The sequence below is a fragment of the Chrysemys picta genome, chromosome 11 (genome assembly GCF_011386835.1).
Source record: "Chrysemys picta bellii isolate R12L10 chromosome 11, ASM1138683v2, whole genome shotgun sequence".
Lineage (NCBI taxonomy): Eukaryota > Metazoa > Chordata > Testudines > Emydidae > Chrysemys > Chrysemys picta.
Window position 1 is genome coordinate 17,627,546 of NC_088801.1, and position 6,797 is coordinate 17,634,342.

A 6,797-nucleotide genomic window follows, 5' to 3' on the forward strand; every position below is an offset into this window, starting at 1 on the left:
CTACCTTCATGCTTCTCACATGTTGGGGGATGGGGTGGGGGCGGAGATGGATTCCATCCACCATGTAGTTTCCTACATGATATCTGTTTATTCAGACTGTGCAGAATGGAAGAAAAGGAGGTGAATTTCACCCAAAGTGTTTATTCATGTCATGAAACTCATTAAATTATGATTTTATAGAAGAACAAAATGCAGAAAATCTGTTCAGGATTTAGAAATCAGAAATGTGAGCTTTAAAAAAGCAAGATTCATACAATAAATATGGTGATAGTGGCAAAACTTCAGTCTACTGGCTCTCCATTCAGATATACTATTAACATACTAGTAAAATGCAGGCTATTCCCAAAAATCAGAAACTGTATTGACTCCAACTTACCCATTCTATCACTATTAGCTTCAGTATCTTGGTTTCCTGGACTCTGCACTTCAATGACCTTTCTCATCTGAGCAGTGTTCCACTGTGACGGGGTATCACTCCCACACAAGGCTTCAAAGCATTAAGGTGGCAGGTGAACCAATTAACTCCCCAGGCTGCACCTGGAGGAGGAACCAGTGGTTGATTAAATGAAGCTCAGCTGGACAGGAACAGGAGGAGCCCGGATAAAGCCAGGTAGCTGGCCACAGAAGGGGCTGTAGGCTTCAGTTGCTATCTGGAAGAAAGGAGTTGTTTATGGGACTATACAGGTTAGTCCACAGTTATTCCCTGAGGGAATTGGAAGGCTAGTGGACCCATAGAAGTGTGGGAGTCAGGAATGTAGAAAAGGCTCAGGGGAAAGCAGCAAGGTAAGACACTGCAGGCCTTGGCTGCTGATTGGAGGGCACCTGAGCTGGAACCTGGAGTAAGGAGTGGACCTAGGTTCCCCTACCAGTCACTGAGGACATGGCATAGACCAGGTAAAGGATAGTGGATTGCCTGGGACTTTTTGTTCCACAGGGACCTTGGTCCCCTTCTCCATCCCCAGAAGGGGGAACAATGCAGTGACCTCGTCAGAGGGCTGAGCCACAAAGAGGAGGCTGCAGTTCCTAGAGCGAAAGGGGTCTGCAGGCCAAGAGGACAATGGGAGAGAAACTGCCAGAGGAGAGCCTAGCTGGCTAGAGCTTATCCCCAAAGTGACCAGGAGGAGGTGCTATCAGAGGTGAATGTGACACCCACCAACAAAATGGAGTAAGCTGTGGTCTCAGAAGAAACTAGCCAGTGATAGATGGGTTGGGAAGGAACATAAGCTCTTTAAAAATGGCTTCATGATGAAGTGACTGTCTCCATATAGGTGCCACCAGACTCCTTGTTGTTTTTGTAGATACAGACTAACACAGCTACCCCCTGATACTTGTCTCCATATTCTGGTCCATTTCCACTCACTTCCCAAGGCAGGCCATGAAGTTTGTCTAGGTCACTGCAGCTTTGTTGAGAGATGTGGTTTAATAATTAAATCTGATGTCTAAGTATGCAATTGCAACCAGTATGTTTACCATCTGTTAAGTTTCAGGTCAAGTTTACTCATCTTTCCTCAATGTAGCAGATCCACCTACCCCACAGGCAAGAAAATGAAAGAAGTAAGAAATCAAGAATGAACTTGCACCATTAGAGGGGAAGGGCACATGCTGCATATTTAGGCTCAGGCACTGAAAACCACTGAGGGGGGGCCAAAACCGCAAGCTTTTATCTTCTCTCCTCCCTTCTAAACATCAGCAGTTTTGGTGTTTGGATAAAATAGGGCCCTGCTTTGCAAAACCCACAGAATCTCGAGTTGGGCTCATTTCCAAAACTTGTGTGAAATCACACAAGTAAAGCCAGGATGTTTTTTGGTGTGGGTGGTGGTGGTTGCCATGTTTCATAAAAGGGCAGAAACTTCACTTTATAGGGGCAACCTTATTTTTGGGACATTCCATTTTCCCTGTCTCGTGTTTTTAATATATGGAGATATACCTATCTCCTAGAACTGGAAGGGACCTTGAAAGGTCATTGAGTCCAGCCCCCTGCCTTCACTAGCAGGACCAAGTACTGATTTTTGCCCCAGACCCCTAAGTGGCCCCCCTCAAGGATTGAACTCACAATCCTGGCTTTTACAGGCCAATGCTCGAACCACTAAGCTATCCCTCCCCCTTGTTAAATAGCAAGTTGTCACCTCAGACTCCACATGGCCAAAGCTGAACTAAAAATCTTACCTCCCAAACCTTCTTCTTAATCTCCAGTCTCTGTTATAGTCGGCTAAGACCTCTTCATCCATGTCACCTCGGCCTATAACCTGGGGGTAGTCTTTGACTCCTCCCTCTTCTTCTACTCCCACATGCAACCTATGACCAAGGGTGGTCACTTCTACCTACAAAACACTTATAAAATCTGTGTCCCAATGACTAAATCCTTCATCATGGGGTGATAGATTTTTAAGCCCAGAAAGACCCTTGTGATTGTCTACTCTGACCCAGGGCTGGCTCTAGCATTTTTGCCGCCCCAAGCAGCGCGCAAAAAAAAAAAAAAAAATGCGATGGCGGCGGCAGCTCTACCGCCACTTCATTCTACGGTGGCAATTCAGCGGCAGGTCCTTTGCTCCCAGAGGGAGTGATGGCCCCACCGCCAAATTGCCGCTGAAAGGGCTGGACATGCCGCCCCCCTCTTTATTGGCCGCCCCAGGCACCTGCTTGCTAGGCTGGTGCCTGGAGCCGGCCCTGCTCTGACCTCTTGCATAACACAGGCCATAGGACTTCCTTGTATGAATCCCCTGTATCATCTTTCTTGACTAGTGCAATATCCTCTTCTTTATACTACCTAACTCTCCTCCAGTCCCTCCAGAATAAGTGTTATTGCTGCAACAGTCCGATCTTCTCTGAGTCACTTCACTGGCTCCCCATTGTGCTGTGGATCGAATTTAATCTTATCTTTGCCTTCAAGCCAATACATCATACTATTTCAATGTCTACTTCACTAAACTATTTTCCTTTCATATTTCCTCTCATCTTCTCCACTCTGTAAATGATGCAGCCTTGATACTATGTAAGTTTCCTCCTACAGGTGTCTCCATGCCCTTTCTATGATCCTCCTAGGGTTGGAACATTTTCCCCAGACACATTTGTCAAGACACCTTCCTCACCTCATTCAAATCCCTTCCTGAAAACTCACTTTTGCCATGAAGTCTGTGAAAAGCAAAGAGGAAGAAAGCTGGCTTAAAAGAAAACAGAAAGTTCAAAATGTCTGTGACTTACTAGGTGAGTTCATTATGCCACCCTTGTACCTCCTTTCCTCTTCCCCTCTACCTTCTGGTTGTCTTGTGTCAAAATTAGACTATCCTCTTCACAGCAAGGATTTTGTTGTCACTTGTTTTTGGAGACGCGTATCAAAGTTTGGGGAACCTGACCTAACAAAAAAAGTAAGGAAAAAAAGAACTTTCACTAGTGAACAATGGAGTTACTCTGGTGTGAATGAGATCAGAATCTAGTCCAAGACTCAAATACCTTGCTGCAGGTGTAGTGGGACTGAAAATTACTAAGAATGCTTCCATGCCAGCTTGACACATGTAAAGGAAATCCAAATAAATGGAATGGTGCTATTGGAAACTTTTTCCACCCCTTCAAGTGCCTGAAAGTGGAGAAGGTAAGAGAGACAGACACAGTGATAGCTTAGAGGAAGGAGGAAGAAAGGAAAGGGAGAAGAGATAATTATTAAATAGCACCACTGAGACAAAATAAGCATAGCAGAATGTCATGATATTGCATTGTGAATAGAAATGATCAAAAATTAGAATTTCCATCTTATGGGAAATTCCAATATTTAGACATTTATTTGCATCCTGAATTGGGACAAAGTCAGAATATCAGCATTTTTCATCAAATGAAAATGTCCAAACATTTAGTTCAGAAATGTCTAAATATTTATTTTCAGCTATTGTTATTTAAATGATGTGTTTTTGACATTCCAAATAGAAATGTTTCATTTGTTTGTCATACCAAATCAAAATACTTAGTTTCAGCTCAGTTCAATATTAATCTCTTCTTCTGCTTGAGCCACCATATTGCCTCATGACAGTTGTAGTTTGGTTGCCTCACATCCACCGTTTTCCTACGATGCACTTGTGAGGCCAGCAAATCAAGTGACAACTTATGCAGAGACCCCTAGATCTCAACTGAACACTGACAAATACATAGCAGGAACCAGTCGGGCTCACCTATGTGTTGGTATTCTTAAAATAGGTATTAGAATTATAAGAATGTGTTTAGCGTTTATGAAATGCTTGAAAGTTGCTGCATGCATTTATCTCATTTAAAATATCTGTATCCCATATTATAAAGTAATATTTAAGTGTTTGCTCTGTAAATCACTACACAGGGAAGCATTAGCAAGTTTGAAATACTAATTTCCAACAGGTGTTATCTCATGCCTGACAAAGAAGGCTCTCAACACCAGACAAAATATTGTGGAATATCAGGGGACACAAGACTGTAGATTACTCTGCCCTCCCACCCCTGCACTGGTTATGAAGAGGAGACAAGTGAATTCCTCCACACAGCTGAATTTGCAACTGAAAGCTAGAGGAGGGAAGGAATAAAAACCCCTAACAAGATGGAACTGTATCTTGTATGCTGCTTGAACTCTGAGGCGCAAGGATTACTAAGCATAAGCAAAAGCTTCATAGTGCTTGGCTTGGGTTAGGCCTAAAGGACATAGATCTTGCCTATTATAAAAATGTATTACTTTTTGAAACTTAAGATTGGAACGTGTGTGTGTGTGTATGTGTTTACCTGCCTTAAGCTTGTAAATAATACTCTTATTTCCATTTCCTCATTAATAAATCTTTAGATAGATTTATTATAGGATAGGCTAGTAGCAATGTCTTTGGTGTGACATCTTATCTTATCTGGGTGTCAAGATAGATCGCAGTACCAATGAGGACTGTCTGTGACTCCATGTTAAGGCTGTTAGATTTCACCAACCATCAACTTCTCAGACACTCTAAGTATAGAACCCACAACCAATGTGAAGTCTGTGCTCTGCTTCTTAACAGTGTGCCCTGAGGTTGGTGTAGGACAGCTTGACAGCACTGTAATTATAGAACTCCCATCATGCACCACAGTGGATCAGCAACCAAAGAGACTGCAATACATAGACTAAATCTTCTAAGCAGGGAGTCTAGACATTGGGAAGAATGGGGGAATGAGGCATCCAGGGGCAGGGAGAAGGGCATGCAAGTAGGGGCACCCCCAATAATCATCAGGGCATAGAACTCCTCCAGCAGTGGAGGCAGGAGGAACGCAAGCTCCTCCCAGCCCTGGGGCCACAGGGAAGGGAGTGAGCTCCTGCTGAAGCCAGGGTTGGGGTGAGAATGAGGGAAGAGAGAATTCCTACTGGGGGACGGGGAGGAGGGAAGAGCGAGCTCCTCCTAGGGCCAGGGCGGACACAGAACATGCTTCCCCCTCCCCCGCCCCAAAAGGGTCAACATTAAATTTCTGCATACACCCCTGGAGGCATCTGAACTAGAATTCCCCTGAGACACTGGGGCAGCTCAGGCAGACACTGATTAGTGTCAGCAGGACCTGAAACAAAAACACATTTAATGCAGTTCAGCAAACCAAAATGTTTCAATTCAAGTTGATCTGACCTAAAACAAAATATTTCATTTTGATTTTCCCAACAGAAAAGCAAAAACTTTTTGCAAAACTTAAAGTTTTCCCATGGAAACACATTTTCCATTAAAAATATGTTGACATAAAATTCCCAACCAGCTTAAATAATAAAATTAGCACCAATACAGAAGATGTTGTCAAGGTCACTCTTGGCTGTCATTTTGTGGGTCTCTACAAGGTGGTCTAATTACAAAGTGATTGTCCAGGTCTCTTAGAGTCCACTGAGGGACACGACATAGCATGAATAATCTAATAATAGTATGAATACCATAGGACAGGAAAAGTGGTCTCTGACATTTATTCCTCTGAAACCAGCATAGCTTGTCATACTTGACTTCTCATAATACTGCATCCAGTATCCATCTAGTAAAAAGAGAGCCTATGCAACTAAGAAATATATGTTGATACAAAATAAATAATCATGGAATTATTTCATTTAACCATTATTAAAAACTTTTAAACATTTTCCCTTTACATATGTGAGTTACAAAAAGGAAAAACAACAGTGATTTACGTGTCCAGTCAACAAACAGTACTTGTGTATATATATTACAGGCCAGAGTTCTTCACGTTTCAGAAAACAAAACAAAGTATGATGTTAAGTGATTTAAACCATAATAAAGGCTATAGATCTGACTCTACAACCAGCTGTGAAAAGAGCCAGACTCTGGATGAAATGGACTGTAACATATTTACAAAAGAAAGCAAAGAACACAACCTTTGACTTTCCCCTAGGCCTCATAAAAAGATGCAGTGGTGATTTAAGAGACCTGAAAGATGAAACCATTACAGTGTGTATCATATTCATTTGGTTATAGAAATATTGTAGTTGTTTAAATCTCAGTATATAGCTTATTTATAATCATGGGAGCTGGGGGGAAGGTACCACAATCGCTTACCATAAATGGCACTTCTCATGAATACCAAGCCCATACAAATAATTTTAAAAGAGGAAACAAAAATCAGTCTACATTTCATACATTTTTTGTTTGTTTTTAAATATTTACACTGAATATACTGAAAGTTATAGTAATTAATGGTAGATCTTGCTCACCTTTAAGTCTTTCAGTGCCCCATTCCACTTTCATTCTCCTTCAATGGGAGTCTTTCCATTGACTTTCAATGGAAGCAGGATCAGATATCTATCTAGTTCTTCCCCAGCCAAAATGTTTTTCAGACTG

The 6,797-nt window shown here is 42.2% G+C and overlaps 1 long non-coding RNA gene across 2 annotated transcripts; it reads left to right on the forward strand.

The window, feature by feature from the left end:
* Window positions 1-595: 595 nt before the first annotated feature.
* LOC135974240 (uncharacterized) lies at window positions 596-6,477 on the forward strand. 2 transcript variants are annotated; one of them, XR_010591464.1, is made up of 4 exons: window positions 599-684; window positions 1,482-1,554; window positions 3,043-3,204; window positions 4,360-6,477. It is a non-coding gene; the product is annotated as an uncharacterized LOC135974240 (long non-coding RNA). The 2 variants fall into 2 exon arrangements; XR_010591463.1 differs by lacking the exon at window positions 1,482-1,554 and having other exon boundaries at window positions 596-684.
* Window positions 6,478-6,797: the final 320 nt, after the last annotated feature.